The sequence below is a fragment of the Schistocerca piceifrons genome, chromosome 1 (genome assembly GCF_021461385.2).
Source record: "Schistocerca piceifrons isolate TAMUIC-IGC-003096 chromosome 1, iqSchPice1.1, whole genome shotgun sequence".
Classification (NCBI taxonomy): Eukaryota; Metazoa; Arthropoda; class Insecta; order Orthoptera; family Acrididae; genus Schistocerca; species Schistocerca piceifrons.
In genome coordinates, this window is record NC_060138.1 from 926,032,854 (window position 1) to 926,058,869 (window position 26,016).

General features: G+C 45.1%; 1 non-coding gene across 1 annotated transcript; it reads right to left on the reverse strand.

The window, feature by feature from the left end:
- Nucleotides 1-23,052: 23,052 nt before the first annotated feature.
- Nucleotides 23,053-23,127, reverse strand: Trnas-cga. The gene has a single exon. It is a non-coding gene; the product is annotated as a tRNA-Ser (tRNA).
- Between the last annotated feature and the right edge of the window lie 2,889 nt (nucleotides 23,128-26,016).

Here is a 26,016-nt window from a genome sequence, read left to right on the forward strand (position 1 = left end):
GCCTACAACCGCTAGACCACCGAGGCCGACGTGCAGGTTTCCATAGGGTTAATGTCGATAGGTTAAGCGAAACAAGAGGTAGCCAAAAAAAGTCCTTTCGAACTACAGAAGCTTTTGATGACCGAATGGCACACCAAGAACAAAAGGAGATGATAAACGGGTATTCATTGGACAAATATATTATACTAGAACTGACATGTGATTACATTTTCACGCAATTTGGGTGCATAGATCCTGAGAAATCAGTACCCAGAACAACCACCTCTGGCCGTAATAACTGCCTTGATACGCCTGGGCATTGAGTCAAACAGAGCTTGGATGACGTGTACAGGTACAGCTGCCCATGCAGCTTCAACACGATACCACAGTTCATCAAGAGTAGTGACTGGCGTATTGTGACGAGCCAGTTGCTCGGCCACCATTGACCAGACGTTTTCAATTGGTGAGAGATCTGAAGAATGTGCTGGCCAGGGCAGCAGTCGAACTTTTTCTGTATCCAGAAAGGCCCGTACCGGACCTGCAACATGCGGTCGTGCATTATCCTACTGAAATGTAGGCTTTCGCAGGGATCGAATGAAGGGTAGAGCCACGGGTCGTAACACATATGAAATGTAACATCCACTGTTGAAAGTGCCGTCAGTGCGAACAAGAGGTGACCGAGACGAGTAACCAATGGCACCCCATACCATCATGCCGGTTGATACGCTACTATCGCGATGACAAAAATTCACGCTTCCAATGGGTGTTCACCGCCATGTCGCCAAACACGGATGCGACCTTGATGATGCTGTAAACAGAACCTGGATTCATCCAAAAAAATGACGTTTTGCCATTCGTGCACCCACGTTCGTCGTTGAATACACCATCGCAGGCGCTCCTGTCTGTGATGCATCGTCAAGGGTAACCGCAGCCATGGTCTCAGAGCTGATAGTCCATGCTGCTGCAAACGTCGTCGAACTGTTCGTGCAGATGGTTGTTGTCTTGCAAACGTCCCCATCTGTTGACAGGGATCGAGACGTGGCTGCACGATCCGCTACAGCCATGCGGATAGGATGGCTGTCATCTCGACTGCTAGTGATACGAGGCCGTTGGGATCCAGCACGGCGTTCCGTATTACCCTCCTGAACCCACCGATTCCATATTCTGCTAACAGTCATTGGATACCGACCAACGCGAGCAGCAATGTCGCGATACGATAAACCGCAATCGCGACAGCCTACACTCCGACTTTTATCGACATCGGAAACGTGATGGTAGGCATTTCTCCTCCTTACACGAGGCATCACAACAACGTTCCATCGGGCAACGCCGGTCAACTGGTGTTTGTGTATGAGAAATCGGTTGGAAACTTTCCTCATGTCAGTAAGTTGTAGGTGTTGCCAGCGGCGCCAACCTAGTGTGAATGCTCTGAAAAGCTAATTATTTACATATCACAGCATGTTCTTCCTGTATGTTAAATTTCGCGTCTGTAGCACGTCATCTTCGTGGTGCAGCAATTTTGATGGCCAGTAGTGTATGTATGGATATACAGGGTGGTCAGTTTGAAAATCTGGGAAAAGTGTTGCAGGATAGATTGTGCTGAGAAACAATTATTGCGAAAAAACTTCGATACGTTGGGATTGAAGTTAGCCAATCAGGCAGTTGAGCTCGCAAATGCAAGCGGCCCGCCAGAGATGGTGCCGCCAAACGTGTCCTTCGTTTGGTTTCCTAAAACCGAACAACACTTGTACATGGAATGGTGGTAAGGCTCGAAAGGCTCAACAGTCTCGCTAGCTATCATGTACGCTTTGAGAACAACTGACACTAATTGTATTTTTCAGGGCGCTTGAATTTGCACGCTCAACGGCCTGATTGGCTCATTAACTAGGAAAGGGCGCAATGTATCAAACTTTCTTCTTATATATGTGCCCATGCGATAGAGCGGTCCCAAATTAGTCTAGTGCGCTTTTACTTTGATCAATATGTATTAGCAGTGACACCAAATTAACAGTCCTCCAGCAACGAAGTACCAGCGCTGCTACAGGGCGATGGCAATGTGAGTATTTATTGTTCCTGTTTTAGTGCCCCTGTCGGTTCAAATGGCTCTAAGCACTATGGGGGTTAACATCTGAGGTCATCTGTCCCCTAGACTTAGAACTGCTTGAACCTAACTCACCTAAGGACATCACACACACCCATGCCCGAGGCAGGATTCGAACCTGCGACAGTGGCAGCCGCGTGGTTCCGGACTGAAGCGCCTAGAACCGCTCGGCCACTGACTCCGTCAACAAACTCAAAATTCTATAGTGATGGTATCAACTGTGTTAGTCGCTAGGGTTACCATGATGAGAAATAAATATGTAGACATGAAAAATAAAGATGTAGACCGTAAACAATGTTGATTTTATTTACAAAGGTTGAAGACTTTTCACATACATAATTTTGAGGCATTACTTTTTAGCAGACCCTCATACATGATAAACGTTATTTGAATAACAGCTGCTAAAAAATGCCTAACAAGTTATATTGGCGAAACTTGTAGCGCGCTTAATCTTGATTTTAATGCATACGTCTGACGATAACCTCACGTTGATTTTCGCGTACCACAGCTGTTCACTCGGTGGCACAAACTCTGCCGGCCGCTGTGACCGGGCGTTTCTAGGCGCTTCAGTCCGGAACTACGCGGCTGCAACGGTCGAAGGTTCGAATCCTGTCTCGGGCCTGGGTCTGTGTGATGTCCTTCGTTAGGTTTAAGTAGTTCTAAGTCTAGGGGACTGATGATTGGTTCAAATGGCTCTGAGCACTATGGGACTTAACTTCTGAGGTCATCAGTGCTCTAGAACTTAGAGCAACTTAAACCTAACTAACCTAAAGGACGTCACACACATCCATGCCCGAAGCAGGATTCGAACCTGTGACGGTAGCAGTCGGCGGTTCCAGACTGTAGCGCCTAGAACCGCTCGGCCATCCTGGCCGGCGGGACTGATGACTTCGGGTGTTAAGTCCCATAGTGCTTAGAGTCAGCACAAACTCGGAACTCGCCACACAATACCGTCTCCCGTGAAATCTCGCTTCCAACTACCAGGCATAGCTCACGCGCGCTATTCCACTACAAATAATGGAGCATTATCGATGGCCAAAGACGCAGCGGTGCGGCCGTATAAAACACGCATACCAAGTGAGTGAGAGTGTGTGTGTGTGTGTGTGTGTGTGTGTGTGTTTTCTGCTGCGCATTGGCGATGAGCGAGCCCCTGTCGGTGGCGCCGTGGCAACAGCCGTGCCGCGCTGCGGTGAGTCACGCCGGCCGGCCAGCAGCGGGCGGTCACGCCGTCTGCTCCGCGCTGTTACAGTCACGCTAGCGCCGGCCGCGCTACCGCTGTTTTGCTGGCTGCCTCGGCGCCACCGACGCCCGAGTCGTGAAGAGCCTCAGACTCCACGGCGTACCACTCATTTAGCAAGACACCACGTTGGAAGAGTTGCCGAAAAACAGTTTATTAATTGGTTAAATCACCATTGCGTTACTGTGAGATGGGGTCTTCGCTCCTTCAGATATATTGGGTGTAGGCTTGTTACTAATATACTACTGTTTATGAAAATGTCGGCAGCTGAAGGAATGGGGTTCGCAGCAAAGATGCGATTGGGATAGCGCCGATTATCTGTCCGCTCACGTGGTTACGCAGTGTTACCAGCTTTATTGTGAGATCTCCGACTGAAGGAAGCGTTGCCGAAAATATTCGTAGGAGTCTAATAGAGATACTACGAAGTCAATGTTTCAGTGTGACAGTGTACTGTAATAAGCCCCCACCCCCACAAAATATCTTATACAGTGCACTGTTATCAGTTACTAAGGAACATAAACATTGTTGTACAGGAATAACCACAGGCAGTGATGGCTAACTGAAACATAGCACACAGGAAAATAGATATAAGTAAAATACATGTTCGATACATGGTGGAATCTCATCATAAAGATCGATATCAGACTCTCAATAAGGAATATGCGGCTCTCGGGCACTTACGCGCATTTTGCACGTATTTTTCATGCTGGCTACCAATTTGCTGAGGAGTCCTAGGAGATATTGTCTCACTTCTTTCTCAAGGCGCTTTTCAGTTCTTGCACTGTTCACTGGGTGTTCGTTGAAAAAAAGGACGTCTGCCAAGAGCTTCCCAGGCAGGATTTAGGGCCAGGAAGTACGTAGACTATCTCATACATTTAATATCTCCATTTTCAAGTGTGTCCAACACCTAAGCGATCAGCGATCCTGTTGGGAGACCATTGTTGTCCGTAAACGGGAAGCCCGGACCACCCGCACCCTTAAGCTGACGGACATGATCCCGAATAATCTCCCTGCAGTACCGCTGTGATGTGATGGTTCAAATGGTTCTAAGTACTATGGGAGTTAACATCTGAGGTCATCAGCCCCTACACTTAGAACTACTTAAACCTAAGTAACCTAAGGACATCACACACATCCATGCCCGAGGCAGGATTCGAACCTGCGACCGCAGCAGCAGCGCGGTTCCGGACTGAAGCGCCTAGAACCGCTCGGCCACAGCGGCCGGCGCTGTGATGGTATCTCGCGGAAAGACATGCAGAAGTATTCGGCCACTGTTCTTAGTGCTTACCCACATCATGGCAACTAGGCCCTACTGATGACCTTCAAGATCATTCTGTGATGTGTAGCGTGGTCCCTCCTCTCCACACTGACTGGTAAGACTAGACTTGCTTGCCCTGTGAAGCGGCATTCTTCGGAGACCATTACTCTGGACCATTGTTGTTGACCCCATCCAAGATGCACCTACACCAACAAACTCTTTCTAGACAAAGGCGTCGTTGGGGTGGGGTGAATTTAACACGCTCCCGAGCATACGAGCCAGCTTGATTTCATCGACGCGACATAGTTCTGGTAGATGTGCGTCTACCGGTAGCGGTTGCAATATCTGCTACGGCCTCGCCTAGGATTGGTTGGTTGGTTTTGGGGAAGGAGACCAGACAGCGTGGTCATCGGTCTCATCGGATTAGGGAAGGATTGGGAAGGAAGTCGGCCGTGCCCTTTCAGAGGAACCATCCCGGCATTTGCCTGGAGTGATTTAGGGAAATCACGGAAAACCTAAATCAGGATGGCCGGACGCGGGATTGAACCGTCGTCCTCCCGAATGCGAGTCCAGTGTCTAACCACTGCGCCACCCCGCTCGGTCCTCGCCTAGGAGTGAGACATCTGTTCCTTTTCGTCACTAGGGCTCTGCATCGATCCTCTTGAGGTGCGGTAGTCCTTCTGCGACCACCGCATGCTTTTGCGTAGCATTTCCCTCTTCTGTGGCCTTTTTTAATCGTGAGATGAAACTTAAGGAGACACCCATTACTTCGGCCACAGTAATGATGTTTTGACTGGCTTCGAACGATAAAACTGCTCATCCACGATCGTAAGAATTCAAATGTTTTGCACACATGTTGCCGTTCTACATGAAATATCACACTAGTCGGTGCCACAACCACCATCTTCAAACGGCGTGGTGCGTGAACTATCGAATGCAGACAGAGTGTTCTTGCGCAGTTGCTTTTACTATCATTGGTCGGGTGTTCTGAGCAGTTGTCGGTAGCGATTTTCAGTTGTCCCTTAGCACTAGTTAAGCAGTGAGTACGATAGCCTCTACCTTTTGTCCTATTACCTCTACCGTTCATAATGGCTTCAGTTCGGCAATGAAGAGACGCCACAAGTTTATTCAGGCGTCCATATCCAGATGGGCCACTCATTGAGTATTGTGGGGCTATTACCTGCTGTGTTTCACTCGACGTTCCAAATAGTCCTACGCGTTTTCGGAGGGGAACAGTTGGTCACGTTGAATGCTGAGCGCAAGTCATGGTATGTAGGGAAAAAAAAATACCCTCAAAATATGACACAATTACCTCCAGCCAAAATAACATCCTGCAAACGGATAGGGGTAGTAAACGTGTCAATGGGCCTTCTGTGCAGTAGACACCGTGCACCATTTGGAACGAGGCGGAATCGCAACTCTTTGAACCAAATTACAAGCTCCCAGTCAGCATTAGGCTGTTTGGCCCATTGAAAACATACATATTTGTGTTATATTGTGCCGACTCCGACTGTTGATACGGTTACCTTCACATTGTTCGCACAGTAGCTGGTTCAGAAGAAGCATTCATTGGCAACAGTAATACCCATCTGATTTGAAACCGACTGTCATTGGTGAATGACACTTGTCTCCAGTCCCTGTCGGTTACAGAACTACGGTACTCTACTGTAGGCTATCATAAGTAAGCGTAGTTTTCCTCGTAGCTTTGCGCAGTTAAGGTCGTACCCACGTTACCTGTACGTTTGCTGTGTTGCACACCTATGGGGCGTTACCTCATAACAATCGCTTTTTTTACATATGAGATCAGTGTCTTTGTAGATTCCTCCAAAAACCGGCAGCAGTAAACTATGTAGAAACTGGGTGAGGTCATGTAAAGGGCCATGTAACCTAAGGAACATTTTTGTTCTACATAGTTATCCTCCTGTAAGTTACTTAACAATAAACAGTATTTGTAGCAAAATTGGACTTGTCAATGTTTCATCAAGGTTTTATTGGAAAATTGTTGATTTGTAACGTGAAACAGAGGGATTTTGTGGTACAAATAAATAAAACAATACAGATTTATCATACAGCGCCAGAAAACGCAATTTCCTCAACAAAAAGGTAAATAAAAAACACAAAACAAAAACATACCAAAGATCGCTATAATACTGCGTCAAGCTGATATGAAACGTGTTTCCGTAATTCACAAGCAACTTTCGCATTTACCAATAACAACGGGAAACTCTTGCCTTTGATCACGATAAAGAACGTTCTATTGAGTACAAAATAACATGTAAAATGTTCGTGCATCTTGCATCAAAAGTTTGGTCACATAAAACAGTAGAAATGCGATCAACAAATTTTTGTTACTTATTAAATTCCATTTATATTCTGTAAGGATACAAAACACGGAACAGACTAACACTGAATTATCTGAGGTTCTAATTACGTGCAAAACTACCACACAAACAAAAAAACCAAGAAAAATCATCGGCTCCCAGGGTCTCTCTTAAACATTCGTTTACGTTTCTTTCCCCAAAAATGCTACCAATAAATAATACCGGTAATCTTACCATTTACTGCGTCATTAAAATAGTGTACCAAAATTACCGTAATGTAGTTCTGGTAGAGCACAAATCCAGTTACGTTGTGTTTACTACCGCTCTGATTATATGGAAGCGAATGGGACAAATGGTTCAAATGGCTCTGAGCACTGTGGGACTTAACATCTATGGTCATCAGTCCCCTAGAACTTAGAACTACTTACACCTAACTAACCTAAGGACATCACACAACACCCAGTCATCAAGAGGCAGAGAAAAATCCCTGACCCCGCCGGGAATCGAAACCGGGAACCCGGGCGTGGGAAGCGAGAACGCTACCGCGAATGGGGCAAAATGCCTTGTACACACGCAGGAGTCCTCGTTGATACAGTAACGAACCATGAATCTTCATCCATGGTTTGATGAGGGGCACTAGAAACACGACAGCTCCTATCGGCCATTCTTTTACATCTCGACGTCGACCCATGTCGCTCCAATGATTGCATGCAAACGACTGGCTTATGAGTACACTCGCAACTTCACTTCAGGTGTGCTCATTCAGCGGGAAAACTGTTTTATCCGATGAATTTACTATAAACACAATCACCGTCCATTTTAGTGGTCTCAGATGGCATTCCGCACATTCCTTATAGACTTGCATTACCGTACTATTCAACTAGAAATGTTACATAACACCTTATAAACTGAATTTTAAGATGTTGTATATTACCACGTTTGTATAGCGGCTCTGTCAGTATGATCTGGATGGACCCTGTGCTCGTGGAATGTGTTTCGTTGGTAGAAGAGCCAACACCGTGTTACTAGGGGAGGCCGAAATGTACGCGTTTTAGCTCACGCAGGCTGGCGTGAGGAAGGAAGAACTATACTGACGTGAGGTCTGGAACATGACAAGGAATTAGAATTCAGAAAGCGGACGTAATTAGTTTGATACTTAACTTTAATCCATTAATGATGAACGTCGTTCTTGACGGTACATGACTCACAATGTTACCTGTTCAGATATAGTAATTATAGTAACTGTATATGGCGCCTTGCTAGGTCGTAGCAAATGACTTAGCTGAAGGCTATGCTAAACTGTCGTCTCTGCAATTGAGAGCGTCTGTAGACAGTGAACCATCGCTAGCAAAGTCGGCTGTAAAACTGGGACGAGTGCTAGGGAGTCTCTAGACTAGACCTGCCGTGTGGCGGCGCTCGGTCTGCAATCACTGATAGTGGCGACACGCGGGTCTGACGTATACTAACGGACCGCGGCCGATTTAAAGGCTACCACCTAGCAAGTGTGGTGTCTGGCGGTGACACCACAGAATGCACTAGTACCTGCACTGAGATGGAAAATAGAATAAACAACTGAATTTCAGGGCCGATATGCCCACCTCACCCGTTGACATTGATTGAAGAAGGTTCTTAATTGCAAATGCATTCTGGAATTCGTAAGAAAAAGGCAACATGCGTTTGTTAGAAAGGTCTGCTGTTATAGCAGGCGGGCGTGCACTAAACGACGTTGTCAACTGCGAGAAGTGGGCAGTAATTCTACCTGTCGGTGACGGCGAGGTCCTTTCATCGTTACCCGAAAAATTTTCGCTCCTCACAAATAAGGAAAATACTGCTCACTAGCGAGCTAGGTTACAAAACACTATTCTAAGAATATCTCTTGCCGAGCTATGACTGGAACAAATTCCTGTATGGTTATAAACGGGACACGCGTGAACGGAAACCCATAATGGCGCATATGCTGGTCGCGGAGATGGTATCGCACGTAGGCCCCTGCCTGCGAGGCGGTGTACTGCTCGTCTGGACGGCCGTCTACGGAGAGCGAAAACGTTCTCGCTTTCCGGCTGAGTAACTGCTCTGCCTTTGGCCCCTAGAAGGGAGGGAGGGAGGGAGCAGAACTGATGGGTCAAACCTGTCGGGGCGAGCTCGTGGATGGCCGGTCGCTGTCCGCCAACACAGCGGACGTTAATTACTGGCCAGACCCGCCGTACCTCAGCAGCGGTACACAGATGACGTGGCCGCGAGCTAGGCACACGAGCTTAAGGCGGGTATTTATTCATGTCACTCCATATTGCTTCAGAGAGTATTACCTAATGGCACTGGCAGGTAATTTCCATGATAGGTTCTGTTTCTTATGATAGTGGAGATTGTGAAGGACGATTAGTTTGTAACAGCCTCGTTAACTTCGCTGGAAAAGACTAATAGAATGTAGGCTGATATCGCGCAGTGCATATTTGCAACAAATTGAACTGAATATACGTTGGCTAATGCCATATAAAGTTGTCTCGCAGTGGTTGACATTGATTACAATACCACGTAAGCCGCCGCCCCCCGCCCCCTCCCCCGCCCCAACGTCTCCTGCCGGCCGAAGTAGCCGTGCGGTTCTAGGCGCTGCAGTCTGGAGCCGAGCGACCGCTACGGTCGTAGGTTCGAACCCTGCCTCGGGCATGGATGTGTGTGATGTCCTTAGGTTAGTTAGGTTTAATTAGTTCTAAGTTCTAGGCGACTGATGACCTCAGAAGTTAAGTCGCATAGTCCTCAGAGCCATTTGAACCCAACGTCTCCCTCCACAGCGCTGGCTACTGAAATTACCTTACATGTGACATCAGACATCATGCGTGATACTGATAGTTCCTAATTTTGTTGTTATAGTCATGCTGACGGATGGCATTCCTGACAGCTATATTCAAGCGGGGAATGGCTGGAATACATTTTTGGCCGACTAGGCGCTTGGTGTAGATCGGTAGATGATTATTGCCGTATACTCCATTCGTCACGGCTGTTAGCGTTTCCACTGCTGTTGTAGTTGCGGACTTTCTTTCCTTCTCTATACATCGTCGGCCTCCACTTGCCCGTCTGAGTGTAGTGACATATACAAGTTGGAAAAAATCAACGTCTTAACAACAGCGAATAACGTTTGAGCACGGTAGCGCACAGTCTGAAACGTCCCCTTAGAAAAATTTATGATTGACTGTGCTTATAAACCTCTTACATTATTTGCTTTTCAAACAGCTGAGCAAAACTGAACGTACTCAGACATTATTCTCTTTACTTATTCTGATCATCACTAAACTGACACACAATATTTTTAGCGCAGTCTGACTTTCAAAAATCAATACAAAAGAATGGCCCTGACTAACAACAACCTATACCTTTCATGAACATTTATCTCACAAAAATCTTCGTTACTCAAACTACTGCAATACAGCGTGCGCCAATACTGCCAGCTGAATAAAAGATTCTAACTACTGATAGGCATAGTTACCAAATGAAAGATTTTGATAAAGAACAAACAATGTATTTACCTTAATAGTGTTCAAAAGTCGTAATATATATATCAGTTCATGACATTCAGTCTTACAAATTTATTGTCTCTGATGGACACACGTCCAGATCATCCGCTCTCAAAACTCCGCCATATCTCTCCCCACATCCACCACTGTTGGCGGCTTACCTCCAACTGCGCAACGCTACGTGCTGTTCACATGCAGCTGCCCAACACTACAATAGCGACTATTCCAACAATGCCACCCAGCCACCGACTGCACACAGCACAGCCAGTGATTTCCATGCAGAGCGCTATATGGCGTTACCAATATAAAAACCTAAACAGCCTACTTACAAGTCCTGGCTCTGTCCTACTGGAGGCACTGTAGTGTATTCGGTGATACGACCTCTGAACGACTTCACTCTGCCAACTGGTGAGGCCGATTTGATCCCAAGGCGTTGGGAGGGGGAAGGGAAGGGGGGGGGGACAGCGAGGTATGAAAGCATAACCCAGTCCTATGTCTGCCTTGACATTCGTTACATGCGCAGCGCTAGCGTAACAATGATTTGTTATGTAGTACGAAACATCAACTGAGCGGCAGACTGTCGCTGGTGTGATACCTGATCTACCACAGAATCTTGAAATCCTGGAAGCGAAAATCTCTGATCTCGTTCCGCACACCAGATTCACATTTGCAAAATCAGCTTCACGAATGTGTCATGTGCCTGGGTCATCCTTCCCTCACCCGATTCGAAGTGAACCAGAATTCGCCCGCATCTAACTGTTCTCTCGACAGGACATAAATACCACGGGCAAATTCTGTTTCGACCGGAACAGGCCCAGTGAGTCCATAATGCTTAGCATCAGATGTAATACTTAAGAACTGTAATTGTAATTAGCGTGCTGTCTTCAATAAAGCAGGTGGGAGCAGGTAGAGAAATAGTGAGTTGGGGACTCCTCTATAAAGCACTTTTAATTACTTACTAGAATGTGCAAATTTTGATAGTCTGTTTGTTCTCTCTGAAAGAGTGAGTCTTTTAGCCACTGAAAGAATGAATTCTGTTCACATCGTTAAAATACCTTAAACGTATGCTGCAGAGTTCCATAATACGACAGTTCACATATTTTGACATTTGTGACATCGGCATTGTGGAAAAAAAATTAAATTCTCTCTCTCTTTCTGTTTCAGGTGAGTCAGGGCGTTGATGTCGGACTGTTACTTCACATACATGTGGCGGTAAGGAAAAGCCCACACTACATCCCATACGCACTTCGTATAATTTAGATTATGGGAAACGTGCATGTAATCAGTAACGACTTAGCTTACAATTTAACTTTAACTGATACTGACTACTCCTGTGACTCTGACATTGAACTAAGTGATACATACGCCGAATGTAGAAATGTTCCTAAATGTAGAAATGTTCGTTTTAAAGCTGGAATATTCTTTGGGCTGTAGGCAAGAACTATATTACTCGTGCATGACTCTAGTGCAGCGGAGAAACAGATACCTGTTGAATGTACAGCACTGAGCTTGTCCAGCAGCGCGCTGTCGTTCTGTGTTGTGACTAGTCATTTAGAGACCATTGGACGTCACAGGACATAGCGTTTTTTTTTTCTTTTTTTTAAATGTCGCTGTCGCAAGCCAGTAACGCATCGATAGACACAAAGGCACTCTTTTCCTATTATGGTACCAGAAATAAATTATTATCACTGGCAAAGCAAAAGTGTCTCAAATAAAACTTTATAATTTCAATGGATTGTAGCATCAGAACTCTTTAAGAAATGCGAACGTTTTCTGATTTGCGTTCTTCACCAACAAAAAGCTTCTTTTTAGATTATTTCGATACATGCTTTTCTGTTGACTCGTTCAACATCTAATTTTCGTATCAGTTCAAATCAAAATTCAGCGCAACATGTGTGCGACAAGTCTTGTGATGGTATAAGTGATTCACGTCCTCAAATTATGGATTTCCTTCACAGAAATTCGGTAAACCTCATGTATGACAAACACCTTTGGAGAAAGTGCATGATTTCGGACGCCATTATTACGGAGGGGTCGGGGGTCACCTCTGCTACACCAACGCTCTGGAAACTCCAGGCTCAGGACGTCTCGCACAATCTCGGCTCAATGTTGTGGCGCACCATCTTGATGACAGACGTCAGTTTATTGTCAACTAAACATAGCAAAGCGGCAGCATGTCAACCTAACCGATAAATTAATGTTATTCTCCAAAAAATGTACGAGGAAGTGAAGACAGATTGATTAACGTCCCGCAGACGTTTCAAGGAATCGACTGATGGAAGCAGGCGTCAGGCAGTCGCAGTTCTTACGCGGTCGCTACGTGCTCATTGTGTTGCCTGATTTTCTAGGCACATCAAAGCCTTGTCAGGCAGAGAACGGTCAGTCCAGTGGGTGTGAGTAGAATGAGACTGGAGGTGAGACGAGCCACCCAACCAGGATGGTCAGATTGTTAAACAATTTGTTGCCGGCCGGAGTGGCCGTGCGGTTCTAGGCGCTACAGGCTGGAGCCGAGCGACCGCTACGGTCGCAGGTTCGAATCCTGCCTCGGGCATGGATGTGTGTGATGTCCTTAGGTTAGTTAGGTTTAACTAGTTCTAAGTTCTAGGCGACTGATGACCTCAGAGCCACTTGAACAATTTGTTCTGCCCCTGCACGTCATCGTGCGAGCACGCAGCCCCAGTTTGGAGAAGCTGCGTAACAGTTGTGTTTTTATAGTGGTGTACCATTCAGTTTTCTGGTTAAACGGTGACGATACATACTGTATTAAAAAATATTAAATGCTCGCCAAGCCCATCTCTTCCATCAAACACTACCTCCTCCTACCTAACTGCCCCATGATCGAATGATGGCCTCTGCTAGCCAGGCATATTGCGCGCACACTGGACTGAAACACTGGCCTGCAGCAACCAGAAACACTGATCAGAATTCCACGACAGCGGACAGAAGCGTATTTCAAATTCTTGCAAGCTTCCCACACTGGGAGTATATTTTCATCGATCACTGTGGGTCATCAGTTCCCCGCTTCAGGAACGGAGGGCTCACGGCTTATTCCCTATGTAGAAGAACGCTGTGAAGCGATTCGTGGCTTTCACGAGATCCGAGAGACTTTTGACCTCGTTTGAACATTGAGGCCTGGAGCCAATCAGATCTGGCGCTCAGAATGTGGGCAGTTTCATTAATCATCCCTTTCTCCTGCTAACAGGACTTTGGAAATTGTTAGCTCTTGCCAAGACTGGTCTCATTTTGTCCTTACTGGTACTGGCAGAACGCCTGACAAAGGCAAAACCTCTAACCTGGAAACGAGCCTATTAGTCCACAGTCACAATATTAAGTATATACCGGGTGATCAGAAAGTCATTATAAATTTGAAAACTTAATAAACCACGGAAAAATGTAGATAGAGAGGCAAAAATTGACACACATGCTTGGAATGACATGGGGTTTTATTAGAACCAAAACAAAAAAAAACAAAGTTCACAAAATGTCCGAGAGATGGCGCTGGACAGCAAAACGTCAGTGATTGCGCATGACAATCGTGTATAAAAGGAGCTGTAATGACAGAATCAGATGCGCTAGCAGTCATGGCATGTTGACGTTACCTGAAAAGGTGCTTTTAGTGAAGCTGTATTATCATAATGGGGAATGTGTTAGTTCATCGTTACGATCCTATCGCCATAGGAAGGGGATTCGAACGGGTAAAGGTCCGTTCACAAATGCAGCTGTGGCGAGAATGATTTCGAAATTCGAAGCCACGGGTTGTGTAGACGATAGACCCCGTAGTGGCCGACCGAGCACAAGGCGTAATGCTGCTGAGACAGTGCAGGAAGAAATGGAGACTGTAGCGGGTTCGTCTATGCACGGGGAAGTCAGCGCTCGTGCAGTCGCACGTCGCACCGGCATTCCATACACTACTGTTTGGTTGGCACTGAGGCGTACCCTCTGATGGTATCCGTACAAAATCCATCGGCATCATGAACTGTTACCTGGCGATTTAGTGAAGCGGAGGGAATTTGCGGTGTGGGCGTTTCGAAAGATGGCGGAAGATGACGATTGGTTGAGTAACGTGTTGTGGACCGACGAAGCTCATTTCACGCTCAGAGGGTCTGACAACGCCTACAACTGCAGAATTTGGGCTACCGAAAATCCTAGAACAGTCGTGGAAACTCCACTGCACGACGAGAAAGTCATGGTATGGGTTGGATTTACCACATCTACCGTTATCGGGCCTTTTTTCTTCGAGGAAATGCATGATTCTGGTTTTGTAACTGCTACCGTGACGGGTGAGAGGTACGCCGATATGTTACAGAATCGCGTCATCCCCAGCCTGGCTGATAAACACCTGCTGGAACGTACGATGTTTATGCAGGAAAACACCTGCTGGAACGTACGATGTTTATGCAGGATGGCGCTCCACCTCATATTGCTAGATGCGTGGAAGATCGCTTGCGCGCCTCGTTTGGTGATGATCGTGTGCTCAGCCGCCACTTTCGTTATGCTTGGCCTCCCGGATCCCCAGAACTCAATCCGTGCGATTGTTGGCTTTGGGGTTACCTGAAGTCGCAAGTGTACCGTGATCGACCGACATCTCTAGGGATGCTGAAAGACAACACCCGACGCCAATGCCTCACCATAACTCCGGACATGCTTTACAGTGGTTTTCACAACATTATTCCTCGGCTACAGCTATTGTTGAGGAATGATGGTGGACATATTGAGCATTTCCTGTAAAGAACATCATCTTTGTTTTGTCTTACTTTGTTATGCTAATTATTGCTATTCTGATCAGATGAAGTGCCATCTGTCGGACATTTTTTGAACTTTTGTAATTTTTGGTTCTAATAAAACCCCATGTCATTCCAAGCATGTGTGTCAATTTGTACCTCTCTATCTACATTATTTTGTGATTTATTCAGTTTTCAAATTTATACTGACTTTTTGATCACCCGGTACTTTAAGTGTCTTCCACGGCGTATTTTAAATGGATTAGGGAAAGGAAATGCATCAGGCTGCTATTTGAAATCGAGCACTTCTAACCTACAGGGCTCTTGGAACGTCTGAAGGACGCCGGCCCTCGCATCTTTAACAACGAAGACCATTTTCGAAAGGCGCAGTCGGCTATCGGTGTGATAGCGCGAGAGAATACTGTTGGTAAACTAAATGACGAATGAAAAAAAGGAAGAATGGTGGTGAATTAACGTTCTGTCCTAAAGTAATTTCAACAAGCCAAATCAAAGATTGCCTGACTGGGATTTGAGCAATGGTGCTTCTCAATACCAGCCTCATTCTAATCCCTCGCCCATCATACCTTGCTAGGTTCGACAGAGTTTGTTGATGATCTGACATGCTGCTCGACGTGGGACAGCAGGTGTTGCGGAACACAAGTCAGCCGGCGGAATCCGTGCACAGTGATTTATTGCAGCACCTCCGGATGCAGTGCCGTCCAAATGAAACGGTGCTGCGGATGGCCAGCTAACGGTCCCTGGCCGGAAGTCACTTGGCCACGGGCCAGCACACCCGGAATGCGTCGCCTTAACTCAGCCAAGTACCGCTGCACAGCGACACTCATTAACGTCGCGGTCAGTGCCAATTAAGCACATATGAAACCAAGCTAGAGGGGGCTTTTCTGGTAGCTATTTTGAGCCAACCGCCCACCCCCCTCCTCCCTCAAGTTATTTGCAGAATCAAACTCCCATCTATGCAACAGCTTCAAACGTCTTATTACTTAACAAATGAGTTAGTGTGTTCAATATTTGGCGCTAAGCACAAAAGCAAAACGAAGATAATGGAATGTAGTCGAATCAAGTCGGGTGATGCTGAGGGAATTAGATTAGGAAATGAGACACTTAAAGTAGTAAAGGAGTTTTGCTATTTGGGGAGCAAAATAACTGATGATGGTTGAAGTAGAGAGGATATAAAATGGAGACTGGCAATGGCAAGGAAAGCGTTTCTGAAGAAGAGAAATTTGTTAACATCAAGTATAGATTTAAATGTCAGGAAGTCGTTTCTGAAAGTATTTGTATGGAGTGTAGCCATGTATGGAAGTGAAACATGGACGATAAATAGTTTGGACAAGAAGAGAATAGAAGCTTTCGAAATGTGGTGCTACAGAAGAATGCTGAAGATTAGATGCGTAGATCATATAACGAATGAGGAGGTATTGAATAGAATTGGTGAGAAGAGGAGTTTGTGGCACAACTTGACAAGAAGAAAGGACCGGTTGGTAGGACATGTTCTGAGGTATCAACGGATCACAAATTTAGGATTGGAGGGCAGCGTGGAGGGTAAAAATCGTAGAAGGAGACCAAGAGATGAATACACTAAGCAGATTCAGAAGGATGTAGGTTGCAGTACGTACTGGGAGATGAAGCAGCTTGCACAGGATAGAGTAGCATGGAGAGCTGCATCAAACAAGTCTCAGGACTGAAGACCACCACCACCACAACAACAACAAGCATGTAAGCGGGAAAAGTTGGGGAAAAATTTTAAATTATGTTTAAAGTTTGTTGGAAGTCGCTAATTACTGTCATTATCAAACACTGCATGAGTACAGTCTGTGTAATTTGTGCTTTCACGTATCTCGATGTTTATTACGTCGTATTTCTGGAACTATGTATAGTACAGTGATATACTTTTGCAGGCACGTTAAGTGGTATATGCGGATACTGCCTATAAAATGTGCTCTAAATATATTTAATAATGAAGGCGTAATAAAGTAAATCGCCACGCTTGATGCTTACTGCTTAAGCACGAACACTGCAAATGTAGTGAACGATGTTTCATCGTTCTGTGGGGAGCATCGGGGTGAAAAAGTCTACGAAAGGTTGGAAATTGTGTGTTAAGTTGGTTGGAAGTCTCAAAGTGCTCTCATTCTCAAATACTGGACGAGTGTAGTCTGAGTAATTTACACGTTATGAGTTACATTGCGTCAACACAAACACGGTTTCTAATTATAATAACTGTTTAACTGTGTTAAATCTTTAACATAAGATTATTCTTCATAATGAGTAGATTTGGGAGCGTTTTAAATTCGGTCTGTATAATACTGAATGTTGAAAATCGATTTTTGCAGCCGCTAGAAGCCGTTAAATATGCATCCTGTAACGGGGGCTGTGCACCATGAACCATGAATCGGCTTAGCCGTTTTCTTAACGTAGATATCACCGTTGTTCGGACGTAACAGTGACTACTGCTTTCTCCGATGATGGCTAGCAGCAAAGTGTCTTCGTTCCCCGTTAACTGGGTATCTGACCTAAAGGCCATTGCTTTGCACACGCACACTCGTGTTGTTGTGCTATGGCCTTTCTCCAGCAATCGACATAATCAGCTGAAGACGAACGGGGAGGTAAAAATGTCCCAGCGTCATAGCTGTTCGCTTCACTACAACGCCATAGGGTCTCAACAATGCGTATTACGTTAGGGGAGCTCGAGATCAAAACTATGGCGTTGCTAAGATATGAGGAACGCTCGTACTAAAACTGAGCAGAAATTCAGAAATATTTACAATTTTGACATTATTCAAGACATCATCGTTTCTTTCTTTCTCAGCTGGCCATTTTAGAGTTTTTTAATGATCACTGCTCATGCGCATGGTTTGTGAATTATGAAGTATTTAGGAATGAGGCCTTGACCAAAACACTGTTTCATTGCTTTTCACTATTTACTCAGATATGTAACGATGACGTTGCAGTCGATTTGTTTTACATATTTTAAAAGTGCAGTATATCAATCATCTAAGTATGACTAAGATTCACTGCAGCTCTTCACAGTATCTCTATCTGCATGTTTGTTAGTGGATGTGGATGTCTGTCTTGAGTGGAACAGCGTATTTTATTTACCTCATGTCATCTTTAATTATTAGTACTTTAATTACTGTTACAGTTATTGTGTTGCAAACCCACGCAGTGTGTCGATATGAAATCGTACCAGAATGATGGAATCGTCCAGATTCCGTCACACACCCCTTAAGACCCGATGTTATATTTTAATTGCCCAACGGAATCGAGATCTCAAAAATGAACCTAACATGGAATGCTAAGGTGACAGACTCCTATAAAATTCTTCTGAATGAGTATTTTTTTTTTTACTCGACGGACAAATAATAATAATGGATCGAAGTAAACTACAAGTTACTTCCAATGAAATGCAAATAATTAAATTCATATTCTGTTATATTAAAAGCAATGACATAGCATAAAACTCAGAACACGACTATAGAAAAAGTGACTGCCGTAAGGGTAGGAAACAAGGGGGAGGGGGAGCACTATCATATCCTCGCTGCACATGTAGTCACTAATATGTATGCATCCAGGAAATGCTTTTTGTAGAGCCTCGTCGCCAGTTTTGTTAAGGCTTCGTCGCTACTGCTGTGGAGGCCGAGTTGACACTGTTGTTACGATAGGCCGAGTTTGCGAGTGCGTGAAACGGCTTCAGGTGCAGTACGCCGCTAAAACAATTTCTCCCTGCCACTATTACACACCCATGTGCCAGGATCAGGTGACAGAGTAGGAGAACGAAGGCTCTACAACACTCCAACAAATTAGTAACAAAGTCAGACAAATTAGTTAAAAAAGTTTACTTATCTTAGTGACTTGTTGAATAATGAATCCTGCAATACTCCATGTAACATAACACAAAAAAGGCTGTCAATGGCTAAACGCAAATAATCGTAGGTAAACTTCACAGTATACAGAAAATGCAACTACGTCAACTGTCTGTTCACTATCTAAGTCAACCCTGGACGGTGATCTATAACCAAGAGCGACAGCTGCTCTTCCATCTTCCGACTAGGCTTCTGTCCGTTGTCGTCCGGTCATTAGCGGATTGTACTCGGCTGGCTAGTGGAACTCGCGCAAGTGGCGAGTCTCTATAACACTGGCACCAGCTCGCATCTTTTCGCATCTGCTGCTTTTGCCCTGGCTGTGTGTTGTTCGGACGACACAGCATGTTTAAGTATTCCACTGGTTGACTGAATAATAAATGGAAACGATACTATCATTGGAACCGGGATTGACAGTACTGTGGCAACGTACGTCCACTTTGCAACCATCAACGCCACCTAACGTCAGTACTGACGTATAGTCTCACCAATCCGCTGTGGCGGTAAGTCGGCCGTGCTCGGCCGCATTTGAAGGGCCAGAATCTTGCTCGTCATGACTTGCGCACCGTCGGAACTCAGAGTCCTCGAGATCTAACACCAGTGGCCTTTCATTTTCTACATCCAAACAGAGTGTCTATTTTCATTGTCCCTCGACTCTGCTGTTTTCGCCGTTCTGGTCACAGCTGACAAAAGAAAAAAAAATGTTGCTTATTTTCCGCCAATAACGTGAAAACTCCCGTTTAATAAATTTACATCGTAGAATGTCTCCAATCGGAGCACGTCTTCCTCGCTAATTTGGTCTGGAAGTTCCCGTCTGAGTGAGTATACGATGGGCTAATCATAGCGTTGTTTGCACACTTCTGAAGTTCAGAAAGCCTGACCAACGCGACGGGAACTCCGCTCACCGCGTAGCCCTAGACATTCCAAGACTTGTGATTCCTCGCCATAAATCATTGGGTGGCAGCCCAGCACCTGAGACTGCCGCCCTTAGACTTCTACAGAACCGAATCATTCTGAATACGACGAAACACGTCTAGCTTGATTGACAGGGGAGTTCGGTGAGTCTTCTCCCAGGTGGCTCCTTGGCAGGCGTAACCCGGAACAATGTCTCTGAATGCCGTGCCGACTCCCCTGTCGCTTTCAGAGTTCTGTGAGAACTGAGCGATTCTCTAGCATTCTTAGAATAGGACTGCAAGCCTCGACCGACAACCGCTGCAGTTTTATAAAATACATTCCCCAGCATTAGATAACGTCATGAGGCTTTTAGCACGATGAAATGAAATGTCCTGCCTGCCGACAGTCTTGACAAGGGGCAGATGAATTTAGCATATGAAAGGAAGGAGGCAAGCCAGTCGGCTTGTAACCCTCCAGTGTAACTGAAATGAAGAATCAGTTTCTTCGTCACATTTAAGGAAGTCTGCTTTTGTGTCAAGGAATAATGAAGGGGAGAGTATGTTATGGCATAAGAGGACAGAATACTGTAGTGGAACGATTTGTTCACAAAGACGCGGTGTAGATATGGTGACTGGTTTCCGTCTAACAACTTGTTTTTGCTTCCCTTTCACTTACCTATGACGCTAATGACTGTTTAGCTGAGTCACTCTGAAATGTCGGAGGTAAACTAGAGGTAGGCTACTACATCAGACATAATGTATTAGCTGAAACATTCGTGCTTTAAAGGACATCCTCTGCTATTTATAAGCATCTGTTTTCTTTCTGCTGGTAAGAAAATATTACGAAGCAGCCTTGACTCACGACAGGAAATGAATAACACTGACACGCGAAGATAACTTCTCACGCCGTCCTTGGAGCTGCGTGTTACCTTACCGTTAGTGAGAGACGGGCTCGATTCTCCTGCGTCACCCGTTGAGAACTGCATAACGCGGTATTTACGTATATTGTATGTAACGAATTATCTGCCGATAGCAGTTACAGGTGTGAGATATGAAGTGAAAGACAGTTCATAACTTTACATACTTGGGATCACACTTCAACTAGAGGAATAATAAGTAAACCAGGGAATCGTTAATGCTTCCGGATCATGTAACAGAATAAAAGTAATCATGAAATCAAAGTGATCTCAAGAAAAGTTAAAACGAAGCAGTATAATACAATAATTGCCGCAGTACTGTTATATGGTATAGAAACATTGAATCCCATCAAGAGCAATAGAGAAAAGCTGAGGATGTTTGAGATAAAAATAAAGCAACATACGCTACGAAAATTAGTCCAATGTTGCACCGCCGGCCGTTGTGGCCGAGCGGTTCTAGGGGCTTCAGACCGGAACCGTGCTGCTACTACGGTTGCAGGTTCGAATCCTGCCTCGGGCATGGATGTGTGTGATGTCCTTAGGTTAGTTGGGTTTAAGTAGTTCTAAGTCTAGGGGACTGATGACGTCAGATGTTAAGTCCCATAGTGCTCACAGCCATCTGAACCAATGTTGCACCAAAAGCAAAGGTTAAGGGACTACAATGGTCTAGGGTACATTGCGAGGATGATGATGATCTGCCGATAGCAGAAAGTTCTTCATATGATGTGACCGTAGAACAACGTTAATACTTACGTAATTGAAATATTTTTCCTTCTATTTACCTCATAAATCATACATCACAGAATAATTGTCATCTTTGGTGTGAAGTGCAGGGTTTAGCCGAAGACTGGCTTCCACCTACTGTAAGTAGTAAGTAGTCAGCCTTAGGTAAAATACCAGCCTTTTTTTTTTTTTTACTCAAAATGAAGTAGCCTTAGGTAAAATACCAGCCTCTTTTCTTTTTTTTTTAATGAAATGCCATCTGGTGTTCTTTTTAGTATACCTTGATATCTTACGAGACTTTGACCTACTTTGAATATGTTGAAGTGTAGAGCAAAATAAGAGACACACATTTTTTGTACGCGTCCATAAGCCAATTAAAGAGATGAACACCCCCTTAAAAACTGAAGAATACGATAACAGATGCAAAAAACACTCCATAAAAAAAGTTCTATCGTTCTTAATGTACGTTACAACGGTGGACCCAGATTTGTCGAAAAAATAACTTTTATCGAAATCCCTTGTATCTGGTGACCAAAATCAAAGTGCATTCAGCAGTTTTTGATCCAAAGAATTCTGTACTTCCTCATTATTGTATAGATTTACAAGAATGTTACAACAGTAATGTACAAACAATTTCAAATATAAAATAATTGAATCTGAAATTGTTATGTGGAAACAAAGATAAATTACGGCAAATGTAAAACGAAAGCACAAATACTATATAATCTCCTAATCAACAAGACAACCGGCATAGGAGCGGAGACTGGCGCATATCGGGCAAGCGTAGAGTGGTACGGAGATATTTCTGACAAACGTGTCGTTGGATACCACTTCATTATACATGACTGAATGTCGTACAAACAGTGCTATAAGTTTTGCTATTTGTCAAATGTCGAAATGAAAAACGTAATAGTGCGGAGAGGGGATGGGATTTCGAAAAAAGGGGCTTTCGCATCAGATCTGGCTCCACTGTTGTAACGAAGATTAAGAACGATAGAATTTTTGCTTGAAGTTTTTTAAACCTGTTACCATTTCAAAGGTTTTCATTCAGAATTATCAAACAAGTATTTTTCAAAGGGATTTTTAATCTCATTGAGGGGCACGTATAAACAAGTATGTGTCCCTACACTACAATACGATGAAAATGGAAGTGTATCCTTTGGGTTGGTTTACCAGTTAGTAGATACGTAATGTATGTTCACTAAAGCAAGATGTTCGTCAATGGCGTAAAAACGGTAGTCATAAAGTTTTAATTATTACCTTGAAAAAATAGAGTTAAGTTAATAATTTGGTTTACTTGCTTATACATGTATGGCATGTTGGTATGTACAGAAATCATCATAGTATCATTGTACGCCACAGCCCCGTTCATAGAGTACGGGGCTGTGCCCTTTTCTTCTGGCTCCTCTAGTTGCGTGCTACGATACTCTGACGTGGGGATTTCAGTGTGTGCCAGGAATGCGGACATTCACTTGCGAACAAGCAAAAGATTGAAACTTCCTGGCAGATTAAAACTGTGTGCCGGACCGAGACTCGAACTCGGGACCTTTGCCTTTCGCGGGCAAGTGCTCTACCAACTGAGCTATCCAAGCACGACTCACGCCCCGTCCTCACAGCTTTACTTCTCACAGTACCTCGTCTCCTACCTTCCAAACTTTACAGAAGCTCTCCTGCGGTAGGAGACTGGCAGAAGTAAAGCTGTGAGGACGGGGCGTGAGTCGTGCTTGGATAGCTCAGTTGGTAGAGCACTTGCCCGCGAAAGCCAAAGGTCCAGAGTTCGAGTCTCGGTCCGGCACACAGTTTTAATCTGCCAGGAAGTTTCATACCAGCGCACACTCCGCTGCGGAGTGAAAATCTCATTCTGGAAGCAAAAGATTCGTTACAAAACTATATTTTTAGAGGTGACCATAAAAGCTTTGACTACCATGTTTTTTCGTAGAAGTTAGGACAAAAGGAATTTTACTACGGCGAGATTTAAGTGAACAGGGGATCAGAGTTCGCTGGTTACTTTAGTTTACTATTCTGAAAATCCTGAGTCTTGAAACTGTTTTTAAAATATACATTGTTTACTATTTTTCTCCAGTTAATTCCCAACGCACTTGCAATAATACTGTAGGAAAAGTAGAGAAAACACGTGTGCTCTTTGATCACACTTATGTTATCCGAACTGTGACCGCTACAGTCGCAGGTTCGAATCCTGCCTCGGGCATGGATGTGTGTGCTGTCCTTAGGTTAGTCAGGTATAAGTAGTTCTAAGTTCTAGGGGACTGATGACCTCAGACGTTAAGTCCATAGTGCTCACAGCCATTTGAACCAATTTGCAAACCTCCCTTGTGGTGTGTCGCGTTGTGTGTTCAACACTTGAAGTATCTCGTAGACTGATAGACGCGCTGTAATTGGCTGGAGGCGAATTTGATACCTTACAGCACTTTGAGTGAGGTGCCGGATGTTTACCAATGTTCTCCTTTGAGATTTTTAATCAAGGTTGATTGAAGAGCTCTCCATAAAACCTGCCAAACGTGTTTACAACACAGATCTCGGTTTGTAGACCACGGTGACGCAGAACATTGGCAAACGAATTAGCACTTGATATACTTGTCATGACTCCGGGACGACGTCATCGTTTAGGCTTAATTATGTGGGCGCCGAGGAAAGTGTTTCAGGTGTGTACGTGTGTGGGTGCGCGGGCCACGAGCGTGAGTGCTGAGTGCAGGTAGGTGTTGCTGTTGCTGCCGCCTCGTAAACGTAACGGGAAGCCAGCTGGTTCGTTCACCTCGTCACTTGGGTCGCCCGCCGCGGCGCTGCAACCTGCTCGACCGCCCAGCAAGTCGGTCATCTGCTCGTATGTGCGACCAACTGGGAGCCGGCTTCCGTCACTGCAGGCGACGGCGACCTCACGGTTCAGCATCACGCCTACGTCGAGGTCGTTGGAAATAAGCAGTGAAAGAGGTTCAAGTTAGGACTTATACTTGCTGCAGTATTCATTTATGCTGAGGGGCTCGTAGTTCCTTTGTTTATTTGCTTCTGTGGAATCTGCTTTGGCCTCACAGAAACGTAGACGAACAGACTATAAGGCTGCAAGAAGTTATATTAAGCATAAGTCTCTTCTTCATTTTCCTGTCCTATGTCCGGTATCTCCACAGCGTCGGGGTTTAATTATTGTATTTGAGAATGTTATTGGTAGAGGGAGGCCGGATGCTCCTTCCGTTGTCATCCTTTCTCTGAGTATGTGTACCCCAGCTGTCTTGGTCTAGTGTTAGCCAATGTGAAAGTGTGCTAAGGTTTTCTAAATGTTTTTGAATCGTGGAACAGGCAGGACATGTGTACCAGGGAAGTATTTACATAGTCATATACGGAAAACCACCTAAAAACCACATCCAGGCTGGCCGGCACATCGTCGTTAATCCGTCGGGCATTTTCGATCTATGGCTGGCGCTCTTCCCCGAATCCTGAATGCTCGGTATTATATTGGATATGCACGGTCCAGTCGGATTAATCTGACCACCACCTATGTTAGACATCAACGTGCAATAACCACTCGCAGACCGTAGGTGGCAGCACTAGTAGTTGGAGGTGTATAAAGCTTTCCGGAGGACGCGTGAAACACCGCAGTCGTTGTCGTAAAGCGGAAACGGTGGGATTTTTCTGAAGTGCAGAAGGGTATGATCAGTGCCTTTCTGTCCAAGCATGGAAGCATTTCGGAAACGGCTAAGTTTGTAAACTACGAGGGTAATCTCAAAAGTAAGGTCTCCTATTTCTTTATAGGTACAAAAGTCTGTTTATGTGGCAGTTGGTCACACTGTTATGAAGAGTGCTTCACGCGCTGTGTGTAGACATGCGCACGCCGCGCTGAGGCGCTCAGTCTTGGCTTGGTAGCCGTTGAGAATGGAGCTCCCGTTGGACGTTACCGCAAAGTGCGAATTGCGCGCAGTTATTCGGGTTTTGAACGCAAAGGGCACTGCACCGATTGAAATCCATCGCCAATTGACGGAAGTGTATAGTGAGTCGTGCATGGATGTCAAAAATGTTCGTAAGTGGTGTAGAGAGTTTGCAGCTGGTCGGACCGAAATTCACGACGAACAAAGGAGCGGGAGACTGTCAAGCTCAGAGGAGACAGTGTTGAAGGTTGAGCAAAGCATACGTGAAGATCGGCGGATCACCCTGGATAATCTCTGCACGTTGGTCCCTGAGGTTTCCCGAAGCACCGCTTACAGGATTTTAACGGAAACATTGAACTACCGGAAGGTGTGCGCAAGATGGGTGCCACGCAGGCTGACTGAGAACCACATGCGGCAACGAGGTGATGCTTCCCGCGCATTTCTTCACCGCCTTGCAGCCGAACAAGAAACTTTCTGGACTTAATTGTCACGGGTGACGAAACCTGGGTATACCACTTTACACCTGAGACCAAACAACAATCACACCAGTTCATATCTTTCTGAACAGCGAGCTGGTATGACATGGGCATACAAAAACTGCCAC